General features: G+C 42.8%; 1 pseudogene; it reads left to right on the top strand.

The window, feature by feature from the left end:
- The first annotated feature begins 11,460 nt into the window (after positions 1 to 11,460).
- Positions 11,461 to 12,245, top strand: LOC148004288 (large ribosomal subunit protein eL8 pseudogene; annotated as a pseudogene).
- Positions 12,246 to 24,214: the final 11,969 nt, after the last annotated feature.

Genomic DNA, 24,214 nt, shown 5'->3' with positions numbered 1-24,214 from the left:
TGACTCAACCTAGAAGTTGCCATTTTGGCTAGGCTGTTTGACCAGGGAGCCCCTGGGAACTGCCTGTCTCTGCTTTCCTAGTGTTGAGGTTCTAGCATGGGGTGGAGCTGGGGATCCCAACTCAGGTCTTATCCAAGGAGTCATCTCCTCCCCCTCTGAATTGGCTTTCATATGCAAAAACTTCTGTAGTAGCAAGTAGGAAACTCACAAAAGGCACATTATGACAAGGCCCAGTGGCAGGCAGGGTAGAGTTGATACATTGGGTTTTATGCTTGAATTATACATGTGTTGCTTAGTGAAGAAGAAGAGATTTTATTTAAAAAAAGAATACGGGATTGTGGGTAAACAAAGTTATCAGAACCTCAGTAGAATGCAACAAAGCCAGCACCAAAAGGCCTGAGGATAAGCCCTGAGAGGAGAGAGGAGCAGTTCCTTTATATAACTCAGAAGAAGACGGGGTGACAGGTGACAGAAATACAAGTTGTTTTCTGCTTACTCATCTGTATTACATTGCTGTGGATTAAGCAAACACAGTTTCTGCCTTCTTCCACACAGTGGACCCAGAGCTCGGCCTGCTATGACTTCTTCATTTTCAAACCCACTGTAAACTTGTTTCATGCCTCTGAGCAGATACTGGGCTCACTTCCTGGAGCATCCCTTGGCTTGTTTCTCTAGAAAGCTTCCCTTCACTCCTGAAACCCAGCAGGCCATAACCTCTTCAAGACACCTTAAGAGCCTCCTGGAATATAGCTAAATTTCTGTGCCTGTCTGAGCCTTCTCCTGTCATCTGGCTGTGTCTCTGTACTACTGCGACTCAGGTTTGGTACCTCCTTCCATTCTGGCAGATGCCGATGTTGTCTTTTTATGTGTGAGGTGACCCTTAACTAGAGCAGTGCCTGGTCTCCAGCTACATCTGCTTCACGGGGAGTATACACACACAGTGGGGAGTGAGAAACTCCAGGTGCTCCTTCTGTCTATATTCCAAACACAGTGAGGAAGCAGAACAAGTAAGAGTCTGCTCAACCCGGGAGCTGCAGAGATGGCTCAGCCATTAAGAGCACTCATGACGCTTGCAGAAGACCCAGGTTCGATGCCTAGCATCCACATGGTGGTTTTCAATGATCTGTAACACCATTTCTAGGGAATACGCACATGCATGCAGGCAAAATAGTCATACACGTAAAATACATAAACCTTAAAAAAAAAAAAAAGTCTGCTCTATGAGTCTCCCTGCTCTCCTGGATCATAGGCTTATGTAACCCATAAGGACAGTGGGAGCAGAGACAGCAAGGGGGCGGGAGTGGAGGGGAGAGGGGCGTTCCAAAGCTCTGTGAGTACCACAATGAATGAACCACACCGGGACCAGCAATCAGTAGGCAGATCAACTTAGAGTGATTGAAGGCTTAGAAAGTTTGGAGACTGAGGGTAGGGACATCCAGGCTGGGCAAAGGCCATTGGCTGGGGGCTTGCAGTACCTGGAACGCCTCATTAGCATGGGGAAGCATTTCAGGAATCTCAAGTGCTGGCTAAACAGGTTTTCTCAGGAGAAAGGGCATTGGTCCTATAAACTAATTGAGGCTACGTGACATTTCTCAGATAAAGGAGTGTATGGGGGCTTAGAATTCCCCAGACAGGGTCAGAGAAGGAGGAGCCCCTCTAACAAAGGGAGTCTCCCATATTGTGGAATCTAGGAGTTATCTGGTCATGATGGACTTCCGCCTTGATTAGCAGTTTTCCCACTGCTCCACTGTGTGTACTTCTTCAGGAACAGAATCCACTTGGAGCCTTGGAGCGGGCTGACTAGGTCCTGAACGCATAGAACCCTTCTATTTCAGAAGACAGTGGCCTTGCTGTCAACACAGCCCTTCTGTGGGCCTAGAGAGCAAAAGCAGCTTTGACAGTGTGGCTCCCTCCGCTGTCTGACATGCTCCCTTGAAGGTGATGGGGAGGGGGCTGTTTTCTGATTACATTCATATTCATAACTTCCAAACTGGCTTCATGGCTCGTTTATGTTCGCACTTTGGTTTATGTCATTAAGAAGTAAAAGGAACAAGAGAATATTAGAAATGTCCCTCCCTCCTCCTCACCAAAACCAACCTATGCGTCTCCAATCATAAACTAAATGTAAGTGGCGTCTCTGTATGAAGCCTTCATTTAGGAAACTGAGTTCTCACATGTCAGAAAAAAAGGTATTTTGATTCATGCTTTATTTGCCATTTGCACCCATAAAATTCAATTTTGGGTTCTTATTTTATCTCCAAAGCCTTGTTCGAACACCTGAATCCCTTGTGCTATCATTTCATTTGCTTTAATTGTGATTTATTGGGACAGTGAATCACCTAGAAACACCTGTGCCTCTTTTAGTGCAGTGGATTCTGCACCTGCGTGAGGGAGGCGACGTCATCTGGGCTACACCTGCCATTCGTTCATAACTGTGGCAACAGAGCAAAGAACTCAAGCCTCGTTCCTCACTCACAGAAGAGGCGAGTTTTAAGATCTGAATAAGAAATTTGCTAACACACTGTGTCTAGAGGATATAGAGTCTCAAAAGGCTACTTTAGTCGATGGTCCATCTGCTACTCAATATTCTCTTCCTTTCATTACTGTCTGCTTTCTTGCTTTGGATTGCACTGACCTACTGCTACATTCCCTACCCTAACTAGGTACTTGGTCCTTCCTTTTTCCTTCTATCTTCCCAAGACCAGCTCTCTCTCTCTCTCTCTCTCTCTCTCTCTCTCTCTCTCTCTCCCTCCCTCCCTCACACACACACACACACACACACACACACACACACACAGAGCTTTCCCCTTAACGTTCTGAGGTCCGATCACCCTCACCCTTATTAGATGACGTCATGCTGCTTTCTCCCTGGTTCACCAGTGTGTAAGCTCCCATGTCAGCTCGAATGAACTAAAACTCTACCTGTTAATGGCATCTGATTGAGAACATGGAGAGAATCCTGTTCTGGGCACACATCCAAAGGAAATGAAATAGGTTCCTTCTTTTACGATTGTGCCAAATATTTTAAAGATGTAGAGTCCTGATTTGTTCATTGCCCTTCTTCAGAAAGGGGGCTTTGCTTATATAGCACTGTGCACAAAAGCTAAGAGTGTCGTTATCCAATGTGCAGGTCTGCTCTAAAATGCAGATGTGGGAAGTCAGTCGAGGAGACGGTATTAAGAGAAGGAGTCTTTAAGAGTTCATTAAGCCGTGAGAATGAGACTCCCTCAGTGATTTTATAAAAGCAACACGGGAGAGGTCTTCCTCTCCTTTTATCTTCTGCTCTGGACACCAAAGCATCCAGCTGTCTGTCTCGCTTCTCCCCTAGAGGATACAACCTTTGGGCACAATCTTGGAAGCAAAGAGCAGTCCTCACCAGATGTCAGATCTGCTAAGCTACCTTACTGCCCCCCATTTCAGAACTCCTATCGTTTATAAATTACCCAGTGTGTGGTATTTTGATATAGCAGCTCAAACAGACTAAGATAGCACAGAAGCAACCTGAACGTCCAGTGACAGGTGACAGGTAAGGAAAACATATACACATTTCATGAAATGTGATTTCAGTCTTTAAAAAAGAAGGAAACCCGTCCCACCATTTGCTAAATACAAAAAAAAAAAATGTACTTGTTAAATATAGTACAAATGAAACTGGAGAACCTTATGCAGAATAAAATAAGATGCAGAAAACAAGAACTTTATGATGGGATGTATAGAACAAGTTTAAAATTGACTCATGGAAGTAAAGTGATGGCTGTTAACAGGCGTGGGAAGGGATGGAGAAATGGGGAGACGACAGCTTCAGGGGACAAAGCTTCAGTCCTACAAGATGAATTAGTCCCGGAGGTTTTTCTGTGCACTGAAGTGCCTACAGCTAGTAGCACTCCTTTCTATATTTAAAATTCTGCTAAATGACCAGGAATTAATTATTCATGTCACATGCACAAAAATACAAGGACATTTTAAATCATATGTGGAAACCCTTGGAAGTAGCGAGCAGATTTATGGGAGACATATAATTATCTCTAAACTCATCGAGTTGTAAATATCACACATGTAGGCCTTTTTGAAAGCTAATCACAGCTCAAGATAAAAAATTCGGGAGGAAAATTCTTATTATATCAAAATATTTTAAAATGCAAGTCCTTTTAAAAACAGTAAGAGGAGTGGAAGGGTTCCTTTAGCCTAAACACTCTCACACTGACTCTAATGATTGTTTTAGTTTTCACAGAAATGCACCAAAGTATGACCCTGCCAGAGGCACGTCCAAACATAAATACTGGGGTCTGTCACTCAGATGCTCAACACCTACAGAGGCCACAGGTGGCAGGATTGGTTCTTGATCTGTGATCCTATTGGATGGTGGTATAGCTTTCAGGACATAAGATCTGGTGCAGCTTTTCTCAACCTTCCCAATGCTGTGACCCTTTAATACGCTTTCTGATGTGATGACCCCCAGCCGTATAAATTATTTCATTGCTACTTCATAACTGTAACTTCACTGCTGCTACGAATCGTAATGTAAATACTCTTTGGAGACAGACGTTTGCCAGGGATCACAGCCTGCGTGTTGAGAGCCACTGGTCCAGTGGAAGATATACAAGACTGAAGATGTATCCTACTGGGATTATTTCCTCCTTTAAAATCTCTCTCCATGCAACTATTTCTCCAGTAATGGTTAATTTAGTTAGGAAGATCATATTTCAAGTCTGAATGCCGCTGTGGGATGGAGGAAGGACTAAGTCAAACGATCATCTTAATGGCAGATGGTAGAGTAGTGAGAGCTGCTCCCAGCAAAGGCCAACCTTACACAAGATGAGAATAAAGCCCTGGAAGACTCTCACCTTCGTGACACTTAGATACTGGTGTGGAAACTGAACTCTGGTTTTTCATGCCAGGAATCTGGAGAGGTGCTCCACATTAAAGACCAAGAGAACCTGGCTTTAAACCAAAGACACACAGAGGCCTGAAGTAACTCATTAAATACACACATGTATACACATACACACATATCCTCTATCATCTCAGAAGGGAATATTCAGCACAACACCTGCAACATAATGACCTCTGCCTTGTCTTTACAGGGACTTTAAAAAGATGGGTGCTGTAGGGAGCCAGATAGGGGGATCTGCATCATGGCCTGTAATTCTGTCTTCTAAGATGGAGATTTGGAGGGAGTAAGGGCAGAAGGAAGGAAGTCGGAGTGGAGGTGAAAGATGACTCAGTTGTTGATCCAATGAGTCATTTGGGGTAACTATGTCTGCGTGGGGTGGAGGTGAAAGGTGCTTAGCTCTGAGCTCTGAACCACCTTACCTACAACCTTAGCCTCTATGTCTGCTTCTCATCAGTGATTGCCAGAGAGATTTTCCACTGGAAGAATATGGAGACCCTTGGAGCACCATACAGAGTGCAATAAAAGCTGTCCATAGGACAGTTAGACTCTTAGGTTTGATTTAAATCCTAAAGAGAGCCATTAACTTTTACCATAAACAGAACTCAAAGGAAAAGATAAACCAACCACAGCCACCATAAACACCCTGAAGATCTTTGCTGTCCATAATGGGTCAGAAACGGTATGGTTACTTGGAGTCAGTAATGGAGAAGGCCGTTAGAAATCTTAAACTAGAATGTAACCTGTCACGCAAGCACAATCACAACCACAGGAGCTCTGCTGACAAGGCTGTCAAGATTGCCCTTGGAAATCACAACAGTCCCATGTAGATCGCTCAGTCAAATCCTCCCTCCTGGCTGAAGAAGTCGGTTGTTATGGTAACAGATTTCGCAGCAGCAAGCGGCAGAAAATCATTTTTCATCCTCAGCAAGATGCCTTCCCCCTACATTCAATCAGACAAAATAACACAAAAACCCTAACCATGGACACCCTTGAATCCACAGATTCTTTCTTTACAAATCGATCTCCCCACTCCTCCTCTGCACCCGACTGCATCCACCGCCCCTTCTCTTTAAACTGATTTTTTTTTTTTTGGTTCTTTTTTTCCGGAGCTGGGGACCGAACCCAGGGCCTTGCGCTTCCTAGGCAAGCGCTCTACCACTGAGCTAAATCCCCAACCCCCTTTAAACTGATTTTGACCGTGATGTTGTCTTCTCCGGTTCTTCACGGATGTTCACGGGTAACCAGTGGTCAGGTCAGCTTGGATAATCATCCTTACGATTTGTTCATACACTCTCCAACTCCAGTTGTAAACAACCTCGGTGGGATTCCTCCCGCTAGAAACTGACCACGCTGACTTCCTGTTCGAACTTGCTCTCCTTCCCACGCTGCTGATTTCGTTTCACAACAAGTCCTCATTTCCTAAAAGTTCTGGATTCATAAATCTGGGGACTCTTAAAAATATTTGTATTGGTGTTTACTTGTACACAGTGATTTAAATGGAGACGTGGGGTAGGGGGACTGGACCATGGTTGCACTGTCAGATATGATGTAAGAGAGCCCATTGGGATGGAGGTGGAGGGCTCGGAGCGCCGAGGTATGAATCATCTCCCCATGAAGCCCCGGAGAAAGTTCCACTTCTCATCAATAGTCATGGGTTCATGAAACATTTTCATACAAGTACATCTTGTACTTTGGCCATATCCACAAACTCTCATCTTTCCCTTCTCCCCAGCTCCCTTATTTTCTCTCATTGACACAATCTGGCTTATATGCCTATGTGTTGTATGGGAATATACAATTTTATTCATCTGTATGAATCTAAAACCTGCAAATGAGAAAAATGCAATATTTACCTTTCTGCGACTGAGTCAGTTTACTTCTAGAACGATCTCCCCTTGTATCTGCTTTCCTACAAACAAGAGACTTTTGTCCTGCTCTACGACTGAGTGTAGCTCCACTCTGACTGTACCGCATTGTCACTAGGCATCGGATGGCAGACTGGCCAATTCTACAACCTGGCTGTTTTAAACAGTTCCACAGTGAACACAGATGTGCAAGTATTTCTGATAGATCTCAATGGAGAGTCTTCGGGTGAGTATTCAGGATGTTAGAGCTGGGTCATACGGTAATCTTATGTTTAGTTTTTGAGGTGCACTGGTTTTATAGTGGCTGGGCTAACTTACATCCCACCAGCAGTATATGAGGGCTCCCCTTACCACACAGCTTCACCAAGATGTGTAGCCACTATGCCCGGGGTGAGATGGATTATCAGTGTTGTTCTATGTTCCATTTCCCTAAGAGCTAAGGATGCTGACAGTTTCTTCCTATGCTTATTGGCCATTTGTAGCTCATCTTTTGAGAACCGTTTATCTCACTAGCCCATGGGTTCACTGGTTGGTTGATTGGTTGGTTGGTTGGGTTGGTTGATTGGTTGGTTGATTGACTGGTTGGTTGGTTGGTTGGTTGGTTGGTTGGCTGGCTGGTTGGTTGGTTGGTTGATTGGTTTGTTGGTTGATTGGTTTGTTGGTTGACTGGTTGACTGGTTGGTTGGTTGGTTGATTGGTTGGTTGGTTGGTTGGTTGGTTGGTTGGTTGGTTGGTTGATTGGTTTCTCGGTAGTTGTTCTTTTAGGTTCCTTATATATTTTGAATAGTTGTCTTTTGTTAGATGTGTAGCTGGCAAAGATCCTGCCCAATAGGTGTCAGTTCACTGGGTCTGTTATGACCTCTGTCAGAGAAACTTTTCAATTTGATGCACTCTCCAAAGGACCCGTTTCTCTTCCTTGTCTGTTCTGCTGTTCCAGCAGCTCCTAAATTATTAAGGTACCCTGGTTGTTGTTCTCACCTCAAAGGGAATAAGAAATCGTGCACTCTGGAGCCAAATATGAGTGGCTATGGTGAGAAATATGGACTTAAATATTTGTCCCAAATTCTATGTTCTAATACAGCAACTGATTCATCAAGTTTTTATAGTTACAGAACAAAAGGAGCATCATACGTATTAGGAACTGGAAGTACATTGGCGGAGCTGTAGCGAAGACCTGATGTCACTGCTATAGGATTCGGATGCCATCTTACGACATCCTTAGCTCTTTGGGCAGTGAAAGTTAGTGATGCACTAAACACTCCAAAAGGTTCCTCATGATGATCATAAGGATGTTAGGTCTGACACAGAAGTGGACAGTGCCTGGGTATTAAGGGAGCTAAAGAGAGCCCAAGAGACTTTGGTTATAAATATATAACATCCACACCAACTAACGTCTAATCAGTCACTCCTAAATCTTCAGCATGAGTGCGGGAAGTACACCATGGGAACTGCAGTTCTCATCTTCTGTAATCTTGTAGGTCTCATCTCCTCTCACTCCATAGCAGTGCTTAAAGTAGAGAGCACCATGATGCACATTCTGTGCTGGCCTCCCTCCTAGCACCCACCCTCCAGCTAGTTTCTATACCCTTTTATTTTAATGTTTGAATAAAAATATTTTCTTCTTTTCCCAAATACTGAAAACAGTGTCCCTTATAGAATGTAACCTGTTCTTGTTCAGAAAATATTCATATATATTATACATATGCATGCATATAACACTTATGTGTTATACATAAACCATATATAGCTGTATAAAATACACATATATACATATATATAACTTATATCTTATATACATGTATATGTATAATATATATGTGTAATATTGTATACGGAGACAGACAGATATATAGACATAGTAGAATGGACTCACCCAGAGGCCTGAGCATGTGTGGAACTGCTATTGCACGATGGGAGGGGAAGAATTTGTCTGTCCTCATCGGAAGAGGGGAAGTTGGGAGGCTGAAGGACCAGGTCTCCAGAACACTACTGGAGGGAGGGGTGGTCACAAAAGATTGCAATTAAGAGGGTCATTTTTTTCTTTTATGGATTTTGTGGGTTTTACGTGTACTCATCTTTGGCAAGCTCAGGAAGTGATGCGCTTGTTTCCAGCCTGACACAAAGGAGCTGGGATGGGAAGACTGAGTAAGTTACATCTGGTAGAATTGCTCCCAATCTTAGACACCTCTGGAGCCTCATTTCCCACATGTTCAAATGTTTGACACAGGTCTACATAAATCAGGGAGGAGCAGGAGGCCCCAGCTGTTGTCCAGCTTATGTTTTATTGGATTTATATCATTTATCAGGACATCTTTAATCCTCTCTGCCCCAAGTGAGAACATAAAAAATAAATAATTGTTAAGGAATGTGGAAAAGGACACCCCCCAAACATTGTGATAAAAATATTCAACAGGAGACAACACACACACACCCCCACAACACACACACACAACACACACACATACACAATACACACACACACACATACCCACAACACACACACAACACACACACACAACACACACACACCCACAACACACACACACAACACACATACACAATACAACACAACACACATACACACACACCCACAACACACACACAACACACACATACCCACAACACACACACACACAACACACACATACACAATACACACACAACACACACACACCCACAACACACACACACAACACACATACCCACAACACACACACACACAACACACACATACACAACACACACACAACACACACACACACCCACAACACACACACACAACACACATACACAATACAACACAACACACATACACACACAACCACAACACACACACACACAACACACACATACCCACAACACACACACAACACACATACACAATACACACACACAACACACACACACAACACACATACACAATACACACACAACACACACACACAACACACACACAACACACACACAACACACACATACACAATACACCCACAACACACACACACACCCACAACACACACACACACAACACACACATACACAATACACCCACAACACACACACACCCACAACACACACACACAACACACACATACACAATACACACACAACACACACACATACCCACAACACACACACACACAGCACACACATACACAATACACACACACACACCCACAACACACACACACAACACACACACACCCACAACACACACACACAACACACACATACAACACACATACACAATACACACACAACACACACACACAACACACACAACACACACACACATACACAATACACACACAACACACATACACACACACACACAAATCAACTCTTTTGTAGAGAATTACGTGTAACTTTCTATTATTTTTGAAAACATCGTATAATGTGGTCACATTAGTTTTACTTTCAATTTTATTTATTTATAATAATGTGATTTGAACACAGGACTTTGCACGTGCAAAGCTTTATTCTACCAGCCTAGTTAAAAAATTTTAAAAAGGTGATTTTTAAAGGTTATTTATTAACGAGAAGAGCTGTTCATGTAACACTCAAAAAGCTAGAGTAAAAGTAATACTTTTATGGGTCTGCAATAATATAAAATAGAAATGTCACCAGATATCATGGTACACATCTTTGATTCCAGCCCTTTAGAGGCAGAGTCAAGAGTATCTCTGTGAGTTCCAGGCCAGCCTGGTCCACAGTTTTAGGCCCACCAGGTGAGCCAAAATGATCATAGTCTGATTCAACTAGGAAGCATACTCCAAGAGAGTGGTGTCAGACGGCCAGGTAACATCCCTGGTTGGGAGGAAGAGAAATAAGGGCCACACAGGTCATTCCCTATGGGGCTGGAACACGTGGACAGTAATGTTAAGCAGGTCAGTCAGGCCCTGGCTGCAGCCACAGAGGGAGAGGAGTCAGCTGCCCTCTGGCAGGGGCTGCCCTCTAGTGGTAAACCTGACAAGGCTCCTGTCGCTGAGGCCACAGGTCCTTTCTTGAAGATAGCTAAGTCATGTGTGTCCATATCGCAGATAAATATGCAAATGATACTTACAGAATAACAGGATACAGTGTCATCCAAAACCTGTTTAAAAACACTTCTAATCTTGCTACATCTTTTTATTTCTATAAAATGGGCTTTCTAACTTCACAGCGCTGTTGTGAAGATTAAATGGGACAGTAGAAAGCACTAGCTATTGTCACAAAGTACTCAGTAACAGAGCTTGTGTGTCACAAAGCATTCAGTGGTATTGCTGGTCTTTGTTTTCACCTCATTTCCTACCATGATCCTCTCTGAAGAGCTAGACTGTCTCTTCACTTCCTGTGTCCAACCTTCTCCAACCCCAGCACCAGCCCTTGTACTCCTGCGTGCTGGCATTGGATGTCACCTAAGGATGGGATGCAGGGATCTAAGTGTCACGAACTTATCATGACAACCTAGAAGATGACAGACCAAGCCTGTAAGGAAGAGGATATGATAACGGATCCTGAGACTCCTTGATAAGTCAGCACTAAGTACCTTCCTGAGTTAAGCTTCATACGTGAGCCTTGCTACTGGAGGCCACCAATGCTGCTGATGGGCATAATGGGAGGTCCAGAGAGGTGGAAGACTGGGAAGGACACATTCTACGAAGCAGATGAATTAGCTGGAGATCTATCAGATACAGCGGCTGTGTAAAATAAGAACATAGAATCTCTCTCTCCTCCAGCCAAGCAAGATGCCCAAAGGAAAGAAGGCCAAGGGGAAGAAGGTGGCTCCGGCCTCCACTGTTATCTAGAAACAGGAGGCCAAAAGGGTGGTCAATTCTTTGTTTGAGAAGAGGCCTAAGAACTTCGGCATTGGGCAGGACATCTGGCCCAAAAAAGATCTCACACACTTCGTCATGTGGCCAAGCAGCTCATAGTATCTCCTGCCATTAAGCAGTTCTCCCAGGTCCTGGACAGGCAAAAAGCTACTCAGCTGCTTAAGCTTGCCCAGAAGTACAGGCCAGAGATAAAGCAGGGGAAGAAGAAAAGGCTCCTGGCCCTTGCTGAGAAGAAAGCTGCTGGCAAAGGGGACGTCCCAACTAAGAGACCACCTGTCCTCCGAGCAGGGGTCAATACAGCCACCACCTTGGTGGAGAACAAGAAGGCTCTTCTGGTGGTGACTGCCCATGATGCAGACCCCATTGAGCTGGTGGTTTTCCTGCCTGCCCTGTATTGAAAGATGGGGGTGCCCTACTGCATCATCAAGGGAAAAGCCAGGCTGGAGCGCCTGGTCCACAGGAAGACGTGCACCACTGTTGCCTTCACACAGGTTAACTCGGAAGACAAGGGTGCTCTGGCTAAGCTGGTGGAAGCTATTAGGACCAATTATAACCACAGATATGACGAGATCCGCTGCCACCGGGGAGGCAACATCCTGGGTCCTAAGTCTGGCTCGCATTGCCAAGCTGGAAAAGGCAAAGGCTAAAGAACTCGCCACTAAGCTGGGCTAAATATACACTTTTTTCTGTACATAAATATAATTACAAAATTTAAAAAAAGAACATAGTATCTGATGATAACTAATGATGTCGTCAGTCTGATGGTGTCTTTTGTCAAACCGATTCACAGTTTCAACTTCGGCTAGCTCCCTTCCTGTGAAACAGAGGAGATGAACCTCTCCTTGGCTTCCAAGCTATTGGGAGAAGGACTGAGGGGAGAGGAGAGGATTCTAATGAGATTTCTTGTTTACTGCTGTCTACCAAGGTGACTGAAGAAAATAAACAGCAGCCGAATAGCACCTTAATTTAGTGAACTATGACTCCTACCACTTCTGCAGGAAGACTCGCGCACTCTGAATATCTCCAGTATTGCCTACAACTGAACACGTAAATGACCTTCCCTCTTTTGTTATTTAGTAAGTAGGATCCCCACGGAGCCATGGAAAGGCAAATCAATCTCTATTTCCAACAAGGGCTGTGTGAACACGACCCACCCACTGTCTGGCTCTGGATCACAGGGACACACGGGTAGTGACTGGTGTGAACATCTGGGATGCTCCCAGTGAGAACTGGAAAGAGGCAACCCTGCAGTGCATCTGAATCCACGTCCTTTATCTTAGCTCCCAGGGAGCATGCTCGGGAGGTGAGGCCGGGCTACCTGTTGTCTGTCTCACGAGTTAAAAGGAGCAGTTGCAGAGATGAGCGTTTGCCAGATTCTCATTGGAGGAGCATTTGGAGAGCTACAGGGCTTCGCACTGGAACTCTATGGAAGCCGATGCCTGACATGGCTTCTAAGAAAGGGCAGACGCAGATCTGGAAAGCTCGGGCTCACGCTGCTTGTACCACAAACTCAGCAAGGGACACAGGGTTGGATCATCAAGGTGTACCTTAAAGCGAGAGCAGCCAATTACAGAAGGCGTCTAAAATACAAGACAGCGACAAAAGTACAGCCTTCCCTCTCATCTCCCCAACCATCAGGCTCTTCAGGGAGAGGTTAAAGACAGTTTGATCTGGAGCCCAGCTTCAGCCTCTGCTCAGGTGGTCAGCCATGTCTTCTGAGACCTGATGCCTCTCTGGATTAGGTACTTCTTGGAATGCTGGGTCTAGTTAGAGTAAGCTGGTATCAATGCAAAGCATGTGGTAGAAGCAGGGGGGCAGTTGATTATGTTTTCTTCTAATTTTTGTCACACCTTTGTTTATTTAGAAAATTGTTTTAACTCAAGGTTCTTTACATACCTCTGCCTATGTCAGAGTCTTTGTAAACAATTATTGTAAGATACATTTTTAGAACACTTAAACTCCTATTGTGGTTTCAAGTGTGTGTGTGTGTGTGTGTGTGTGTGTGTGTGTGTGTGTGTGTGTCTAAACTTTACATATTATGCAAAAGTTGTAGAGCTAAAGGCATGTGATTTCAACACATGCAAAGTAACCCAAAGAGGTCTCTTCGACCCAATACGCTTGACATATAAAACCCAGGACTCTTGACATATAAAATGCCCAAGGAAATTCTCTTGACATTTTTCCACTGTCTGTAATCAGCGTCATTCATCATTTAGATGAGAAGCCTGGTGTGTGGGCAGCCCCACTGGGTGAAACCCTGCTCTGTCTAGTCACTGTGATTGAAGACGTACCTTGTTATTGTGCACACGAGATGTACTTGTGTTCGGAAACGAGTCTCTTCATGGTAACTAGCGCCATAGCTTTGAAGCCACTTGTTTCTCATTGTTAGACTGAGTCAAAGACTCACTTTTTTTTTGCATCAAAAGTAAAAGCTAAGTAAAGGCCTTCAGTGCGGTTTTGCTGTGGAGTGCTGCTAATAGCTACTGGCCTCTTCATGTGTTCAGTGCATGTGTGTCCTTTCTGTATTACACAGCACGCTCCTCGGAAGAATACTCTGCCAAGATGATGTCATACAAAGTAGAGTTGTCAGTGCTGCCAACCTTTCTATGACTCGTGTTTGTGGGATCCCAACCGTGCCGTGATTGTTCCCTCCAATGACGTGTCCTAACACTCCAAGCATGCTTGCTAATAAGTAAAAGATGTCGGACACCAGATGAGCGTCTAACAGAGCTTGCCAGAAGCCGACCACCCAGGCTCCTGTTGGTAAATTCGTTGGCTCTTTGCTCTGCCCACAGAGACTCCTCTCAGCGGTGTGCCCCTCTGTATACACATTGCCAAGTACTTCTGTGTAGCTACTACACCAGGAAGAGCGACAGGGCCAGTTGCTTGGATGAGCAGGCTGCTCAGTGCACCATTTATTGGCAAAAGTAGAAATCCTTTCCCCGTCTTGCTAAGGATTGCCCATTCCTAGTGACTTTGAGGCAGTGGTGCATTAAATATGATGAAAAACACATAGGAAACTTACTGATTTTTTTTCCCCACAGTGCCTGGGCCCTATCTGTAGGGCATAATAATTCTGGAGATTTCCTAGGCCTCCGATGCTTACATAAGATGATTGTTCCTTTATTCCCTGCTCTGAAGAAGAACATTGTCCTCATTAGCATCCCCCAAGAAATTAAGCACATCTGTACTCCAGGTTCTGTAGCTTCAAGGGGGAAAGGGTTTTCAAATAACCAAATTAGGAATGATTTGACATGTCTGCCGAGATAATTCAACTAGCTCAAATGTGTAATGATCACCTGTATCTCATGCACAGATGTTAGCCAAAGATTATAGACCGGTAACAGACAGCCCAGTCGTACAGCCTTCACAGTGCTGAGAGAGTATGTGTGAGGCTGCAAAAAGGATTAGTTGGTCATTTTAGACAGGGTAAAAATTACCCAGGAGTACATGCTTTACAGTGTAATTCAGAGATGTTTATTCCCAGTATTAACTTTTTTTTTTCCTTTCTCAGTTTTGTTTTTGTAAATACTGTCCTTGGGAGAATGCTTTTTTAGCCTACCAATTGCCAAATGGTTGTTTGTAAGGTAGCTGTTTTGTTTATACAGATGTGGAAGACATTGTTTTCTAGGTAGGCTGTCTGTGTCAAGATGCAGGCAGATGAGACTCCGTAGGGAGGGATGAGGCCGACAGGTGGGCATCCAGTTCCAGGGCTACTCACTGGCACAGTCAATTCCTGACAGAGAGGCTACAGCCTTGGACTCCCACCTACTGTGGGTCTGAAAGGCCTCTAAAGGTCAGCCAGCCACACTGTGCTAATTTATCTATGGATTTAATGGACGTTAATAAGGACATTGCTATGTGCAGGTATCATTCTAATCACTTTCCTACGACTCCCTGGCATAGTTCTCTAATAACCTGTTTGTACAGACAGCTTCAGAACCTTCCTTAAGTTCACCCACGTAGGAGGCCGTAGCCATGAGCCTCCTCTCTTTCTCATGCTGCTCCCAGGACAAGTCCTCAAGGTGTGATGGACCATACCATGGGCTATATAGCAGAGTCTGGGAAGATTAGACACAGAAGGTCAAGATGGGCAGAAGAAAGAGTACATGGGAGGGAACCAAGAGTAGGCTGCAGGCAACCAGGTGTCACATCAGGAACGATGTACTGAACCAGACGTGGCTCCTGACACGGTACATGCTAGAAGTGTCTTTATTTTTTACTTATCATTTAATAAGTATATAGCAAAATTTGTTCTTTTAAGTAAAGAATTCAATTCTTGCTTATTGTTCATGTGTACTGTCAGTTAGTTGTTCAACATTTATATATTTTTAAATTAATTTTATATAATTCAGTTTGACCATGTTTTCCATAATTATAATAATAATAATAATTGGCCATAACATATTAAAGATTATTTGAAAATGTTCACGTACATAAGACCCAACATAGCAGACTGCATCAGCCCTTAGCATTGTTTATAACTTTAAAAGTGGGAACATGGCTTCTACCACTTCTTCATCTTGTTTGCATTTTGGTGGGGACTTTTCTGTTCTTGTAAGTTAGAAAATGCTATTTCACCAGTTATCATGCACTTCAGCATTCATGAGAAATGAAACTGTGTGGAATTATGATGGTCAGTTGTTGAAGCCACCTTCCACTAGTAAACTGAGGAGGGGCATGGAGACAGCCATTCATCAACTCAGCAGACTTTCCCTGAAGGAGTAAAACTTAATTCTCTGGGGCCATTGAAAAAGGAGAAAGCACATATACATACATGCATACATACATACATATATACATACACACATACATACACACATGCACATACATATGCACACATACACAAACAAACACATATACACACATACATACACACATACATACACACATATATATGTACGTACACACATATACACATATATATACACACATACACACATACATACATACACATATACATATGCATAGCACACATCACACATACATACACACTCATATATACACACACATACATACGCACAAAAAACACATATACACACATACATACACACACATTTGGTGGATGAAGCAAGGCTCCAACAAGCCCTAACAACTTTATTTTTTCTCCTGTAGCTATCCTATCCCACCAAAATCTTTTAAGCAATTTAAAAACTACAATGTGGTTACATTCCATTTTTCTTTAAGTGAATAATCACACACACACACACACACACACACACACACACACATATATATATATGTGTGTGTGTGTGTGTATTTGCATGTTCTCAATACCCTTACATGATTAAACATTTTACATATCACAACTGAAAAACAAATTATTCCCAAGAATCTGTGAACATTCATGTTTACATAACTTGCTGTTGATTTAAAAGTGTAAGAAAGCAAGGTATTCTTCTTTCTCAGCCACTTCTCTTACTAGCAGGCTGCTATTTGCAGTTGTAAAGAAGGATCATTTATTTTATTATTTATCTTAAATGTAATATTATAAACAATCCAATCTTAAGGAAATCACAAATCTAAACTTCCATGCAAAAAAGTTATTTTTGCTTTAAAGTCTCAGAGTGCACATTTACTCTTTAACAACTTTTTATTAAATCATATCAAGAAGCCAAGGGCAAAAATAGGCACAATAAATTGTCATTTGACCCCCAGCCCAGCTTAAGCAAGAAAGGCACACAGCTTATACTAGTCGGGCTGCCCTTGCTCTTGTTCCCTGACCTCAAAAACCCCCTTACTCAGTTATCAAAAGCGTGCCTTTCTGAATTTTAAATTGCTCCCCAAGCTTTTCTACATCAAAGCCATTAAAAAAGAATCCTAGTCTAAGTTTTTAACAATCTACATCTCTAAGTTCTTTCTGAGCATTGTGGTTGAATCATTCCTTTGCTCCAGAAGCGATGCTTGAAAAAGACCAATCCCTATTGTCAGCGCCAATGACACTGCCCAGGGAGGGGTGAAAACCCCCTTAGAGCTTTCAGACAGCCCATAGATTAGGAGGGATGCAATGACTGTGAGGACAAGAAACAGAGCAAAACTCCATAACTGCATGTAGTCCTCAAAATGCATGGTCCTTGGGGCTGTGATGATTTTGCTAACTGGTGGGCCTGGCCACATCCCATGAGTTCTAAAGCTGTTTTGTTGTTCCTCTTGCGTGCCCCCCAACAGTCAATACTGTCAACAAGATCTAGAGTCTTCTAGGACATAAGCCTCCAAGCGTCCCTGTGAGGAATGTCCTAGATTACATTAGTTGAGGTAGGAAGACCCACTTAAGTGTGGGGAATACCTGCTGCGCCAGCTCCAGTGGAGCCTGTCTGACAGGAGACCATCGTGGTCAGCAGGCCAGAGATATGTGTTCCTCGGAACTTGGTCTCCTGGAGACACTTGACCACTTCCTCCTCAACTTTCTGCCTAACTGACTCGAATAGACTTTCTGCCTAGTTGATTCAAATAGGTACCATCGGGAGCTACGTACTGGCTCTTTTGTTTCTTTCTCCACTAACAGGAACACGGAGACCTGATTTGGTCTTTATGGACCATGCCTCTTTTGAAAGCACTAGCAAAAATTAAGTAGAAACAGAATGAAACTCTAATAGTTGTGATCAATAACATAACAACAGAAGAATTAACTGTGGAAAATCCAGACCTCGTAGATAGTGAAAGAATTAAGGCGCTAGCTATTAGAGGGGAAAGTCCCGATAGTTATAAAAAATCCAAACACTTCCTATCAAGTAGTTACATGGAAGAAAACATTATTAAATTAGAGGAAGGTGGCAGGCCGCTCCTTTAGGAAGAAACAGCATGAGTAGATACAGGACTACTGCAGAGCCATTGCCCTATACAGGGACAAGTGATGAAGAAGGTGACAGATGGGTTAATATTGATGGAAGGAGAGTATTATATTAGTCTTTAAATTTTATAGAAAGCTTGGCCAGATCACGTCCCTGTGCTTGCCTATTATCAAAAGGAACTATCCTATCTTTAAAAAGACAATTACATGAATTTTGGCTAAGAGAGAGTAAAAGACTAAAGATTCCTTACAGCTGGCTGTCCTGTTGTTATCTAAGTGGTCCATGGCAAGTACCATTCAACAGGGACTGTACAAAAGGGAGATGGAAAGCATTAGAGTTCACTGTTCTACATCCTGACTGCAAGTACAATGTGACCAGCAGCCTAATGCTCCTGCCATACCACTATGGTCTTCTCCTTAAACTGTAAGTCAAACAAACACTTTTTTCCTTTAAATTGGGTTTGAAAAGACTTATTTTAATTATGTGTGTAGATATGTGCACAGGACTGCAGGGGCCCACAGAAGCTAGAAGAGTATGTTGACTTCCCTGAAGCTGGAGTAATAGGCAGTTATGTCACCTGTAGTGGGTGTTAGGAACCCGGCTCTGGTCTTAACAGTTGAGTTATTTTTTCAGCTGTTAAACTTCTTTTCTGAAGTTACTTTGTTACACCAAGGAAAATGAATGTAAGTAAGATACCAGAATGGGAAATCTCAGGCTCTATTCCCAACTCAAAGTTTACCTAGCTACTAGCCACATGTTGGATTATTTTTTGAAGCCCCCATACTTAGGAACAAGGCTGAGACACCAATGTATATTTGTCATGGTTCTCCAGTGGAACAAAACATACAGAATGACTCTATATACTGGGGATTTGTTAGTGTAGCTTGCAGGCTATGGCATGGCTAGCCCCAAAATTCCTGTCTCCCAGTGGAACATCCAAGAATCCACTAGCGGTTCAGTTCACAAATCTAGATGTCTTAGCTTGTCTTCCGTATATGTTGAATCCCAAAGAAGTAGGCTCTAATGCCAGTGAAAGGATATATCAGCAGAAGGATTGATAATCTGGCCAGTGAGAATGAGGGCAACAGGCAAAAAGCCAAGATGTCCTTCTTCTCCATCTTTTTATATAGCCTGCCCTCAGAAGGCGTGGTTTAGATTTAAGGAGGTCTTCCCACCTCAAACGATCCAATAAAGAAAAAAGTCATCAAGGGTGTACCTAACTTCTTAGGTTTTAGTTGATTCCAGATCTAGTCAAGTTGACAGCCAAGATTACCCATCACATCGTGTGATCCACAGAAGTGAATGGATATCTCTCTGAAGAAGAATTTTATTTACAAGAACTCTAAATATAAGAATATAATTAGGAATACATTAACCACAGAGTTGAAAGACTTAAATATTAAAAACTATAAAATGCACTGAAGAACAAATAAAAGATGTTCTGTGATCATGGTCTGGAAGAATTAATGTTGTTAAAATGTTCATAGGATCCATTGTGATCTACAGAGTCCATACAATCCCTTTCAAAATCCCGGTGTCACATTTCATAGAAAATAGAGAAGGCAGTGACTGGAATGGGAAGCTCTGGATTCAAAACACAGTGCGCGCGCGCACACACACACACACACACACACACACACACACACACACACACACACAAAATTCTAAAATTCATATGGAGACATTCACAACTCCCTACCTTGCCCCTATCCACATGGCAAAAAAACCCCAACAAAACAAAACAAGCAAAAATCACAAGGAAAACAAATGGAGGTATTCTCTAGCTTCAAACTCTACTACACATAAACTTTACTTACACACACACACACACACACACACACACACACAAGTTCATGATGTCAAAACTAAAACCAGAAATCAGAAATGAACCAACACATACAGATGTGTGGTCTATTGACTTTTGACAAGGGTGCCCAAAACACTCTACTACAAAAGCACAGTTCCTTCAATAAGTAGAGTTGGGAAACATACTTTGGGAATGAAACTGCTACCTTACTATCATCACAAACATTATCAAAACATTATCAAAAACATTAACTCAAAATGGACTAAAGGGTTCCCAGACTGGAAACCATCATTACTATAAGAAAACATAAAGAGAAATTATGTGACATTGGTCTGGGCAATTATTACAATTTTTTTCCTTCTATTGTTTGTTTGTTGATAGGTTTCTCTGCTGAGGAAAGGAACCAATTGAATCCAAATCAGAAGTTAAGAGGTTGAGTGGGGGATGCTGAATGATTGAGGTGAAGAGCAATAGAGAACCACACCCACTGACAACCTTTGGCCTTTCTAAGAATCTATGTGAACATATGCACATGCCTGCGTGTACACATACACACACACCCCTACACACCCTCAAATATGGAAATTGTTGAGAGTAAGTTTCAACTGTTTTCAAAACGAAAGTGGTAAAAGTAATATATATATATATATATTAGCTCATTTGATTTATTTATTTCTTATTAATAAATATGACATCATCATCTCATTTTTTGTATATACCAAAAATCTCCCCTTCAAACAATTTCATATTCTGTGTATATCTGTGGTGAATATCACATATTTGTCTCTGCATATAGAGACCAGAGGAGAACATTGGGTATTTGTTCCTTGGGTATTGTCCACTTATGTTTTTAAGAGAGAGGCAGGTCTTAGAGCTTGGAACACTACCCAGGCTCGTCTAGCTGCTAGCAGGCCTCAGGTATCTGTGTTTCCATTTCCCAGTGCTGGGCTTACAAGAGCATATCATCATGAATGGCTTCTTAAAAATGGATTCTTGGGATTGAACTCGGGCCCTTGTAAATGCCAACTGAGACACCTCCTTCCCCCAAATACAACTTTAAAAATAGAAAGTTAATCTTCCAATCTACCTTTTTATGACAATAAGTCTTAAATGTAAGAAGAGACCAATGACTCATTGCAATGAACATTTGCAACTAAAGAGGAGTATATGCAAGGACATACTATAAGATATACTGTGACACACTACAGCTTCCACACTGAGATTTCCTTTTTCTTTTTGGGGGGATGGAGGTTGCAAGAGGAGAGGGAAGATATGAAGGGAGGGGGAGATGAGTGGGATTCGGTGGGGTACATGATGTGAAATTCACAAAGAATCAATAAATGTTAAAAAATTATTTCACATTAAAATTCTCTAAAATGAATTTAAATAAAAACTTAAAATAGACATTTTATAAATTATAGAAGAATTATCTTATATGTTTTAATGCTACATGGAGTAAATCTTGTAATATTACCTCACAAAATTAAATGTATATGAGTATCTATACAGGAAATATGTTAGAAATTATCACTGACATCTTAAACATGGTCATCTCTGTGTGAAAAAATTTGTGTCCATTTCTACTTTTGTTTTTATACTTTTGTGTTTTGTGTGACTTTTATCATATATTGTTGATAGAATTTAAAACCTTTTTTTTTTGTTTATGGCAGGAGCAGAAGATATTCCCAAGGGTCAGCATGTGTGCAACCCCCCTCCCCAAACAGGGAATGTCATTTCCACACCAAGGCAAGTCGCACCTTGGTGTGATATAGTGAGGGTGAGTAGGACCAGGCAGATGGGATAAACTTGTCTGCAAGTCTTTGGGGAGGGAGAACTTACCCATACTAATCAGAACTTGCAAAGACAGATATGAATGCCCAAGCACGACTATTTCAATTTAATTTTCTGAAAGAACCATAATAGTCCACTGGAATATCATCGAATTCTCTTGCAAATCACAGAGACAATTTGAGTAAAGCAATTACAGATGAATAGAAGGCCAGAGCTGAAGCAAGTATAAAGATTATACTGGCTCAGCCCTGTCATGTAGACGGAAAAATCGACTCCAGGCCTGTGAGGAGGTTTGTCTCATAGGTCATGTGGAAACTAAAAACTGTGTGTGTGTGTGTGTGTGTGTGTGTGTGTGTGTGTGTGTGTGTGTGAGAGAGAGAGAGAGAGAGAGAGAGAGACAGAGAGAGAGAGAGAGACAGAGAGAGAGAGAGAGAGACAGAGAGAGAGAGACAGAGAGAGAGTATGTGTGGGTATGTGTTATATATTCATACCTGCCTCCCTGTGTGTGTGTGTGTGAGAGAGAGAGAGAGAGAGAGAAACAGAGACAGAGAGACAGACAGATAGTATGTATGTGTTATGTGTTCATACCTGTCCCCCTCTGTGTGTGTGTGTGTGTGTGTGTGTGTGTGTGTGTGTGTGTGTGTGTGTGTGTATGTGTGCATGCAGAGAGCCCTCTGGGAGACAGAATAAGGTTGAACTTTTAAGAGACCTGACCTTGGCAGATGACAATGGCCATCTCATCATACCCTGCTGTGAGCATCTCACCACAGGATCCAGCCTGCTCTTACCCAGGCGAGGTAAGATCCCTGCTTCCTTCTGCAATGCCATCTCATTCTTCCATGACACGTGACATCTAAGTCTCAGGGCAGAGGTTCATCTGTGCCTGTGCTTATTAGTGTCCATTTCAGGGGGGAAAAATCTCATTTCCAGATTCTTGTGTACAGTCACTGCTGATCTGTTGTTGAATCCTTTCTTTTCTGAAACAGATTCTCTGCATGCAGCCAGCTGTGTCACTGAAGATGACCTTTAATTTCCTCTCTTCCTGCTTCCACATCACAAGTGCTAGGATCATGCACGTGTACCAAGTTTGAGCTCAGGACATTGTGCATGCCAGGAGGCACTGTGTCCACTGAGCTACATCCCAACTGTACTTCTAGTCTCTTGATGTCCTTGCTGTAAAGTTCACCATTGGAAAGAAATGAACATAGATACTCTTAGTTCTATTTGTTGCCCCTCCTGCCCCAAAATTAAATAATTGCTTAAGTCTACAAAATGTAGCCACAGCTCTTGGAAACAGCTCGGGTCTGAATTAGGTTTATCCAAAATGTAGTCAGTGGAGGACTGCATGTATGACAGGGAGGATGAAAGGCGTGGAGGGAGGGACGGAGGGAGGGAGGGAGGAAGGGAGAGAGAGAGAGAGAGAGAGAGAGAGAGAGAGAGAGAGAGAGAGAGAGAGAGAGAGAGAAAGGGCAGAGACAAAGACAGACAGAGAGACATTCTTCATTCACACACCAAACTGTTCACCTGACTCCTCTGGGCTCTGTGGCTTCCCTGTAGCTCTGACCATCAAACCATTCTGACAAAGATCGTCTCAAATATTAAACCCACTAGAAATATTTTTCAATGCTCATAACCTAAAATGAACTCCTTCTACCCCACCCCCAAGTCTATTTTCCTCACTACCTTTAAAAGCTCCTGACAGACAGCTCTCACTGGCACTCTCTGCCTTCCAGATGAGAACACCGTTAGGACATCCTCAGTGCAGGCCAAAGACTTCCTAATGTCACAGCCCAGGAACTGAAAAGCAGGCGTTCTCAGAGCCATCAAACAGCTTGGAGAATAAATCTTATTTAAAAAGCATTTGTCCCTGACAGAGCCCCTTAGTAGGTGGGGCAGACCTTAGAGGGCCAACTTTCCCTCTCACTCCTATACTGCAAAATAAAGGGCTGTCAGTAAGGGGTAGGGGAAGAAAGCAGTGTGGACTCTCACATCCAAAGATCTGCTGTGAGTTCTGACTGCCAACACCATGTGAGCCCCAAAACTTCCCTGCGGCCTCTTGAAGCATCTGTTCACCTGCTCAGAGTGTGAATTGCTAACACACTGCTAACACAGTAGGTGTTAGTGGGTGATAGGTCACAATTGTTTTGCAGCTGAGGCTTCGTTTAGCTCTCAGGGGTTTTTGAGACTATGTCACCTGTCTGCCACTGCAGCCAAAATGCCTCAGAGTCACACAGGATGAGGGAGCTGGTCTC

The sequence above is a fragment of the Rattus norvegicus genome, chromosome 8, assembly GCF_021556685.1.
Source record: "Rattus norvegicus strain SHRSP/BbbUtx chromosome 8, alternate assembly SHRSP_T2T, whole genome shotgun sequence".
NCBI classification, from domain to species: Eukaryota; Metazoa; Chordata; class Mammalia; order Rodentia; family Muridae; genus Rattus; species Rattus norvegicus.
This window is presented reverse-complemented; position numbering and strand designations above follow the sequence as displayed.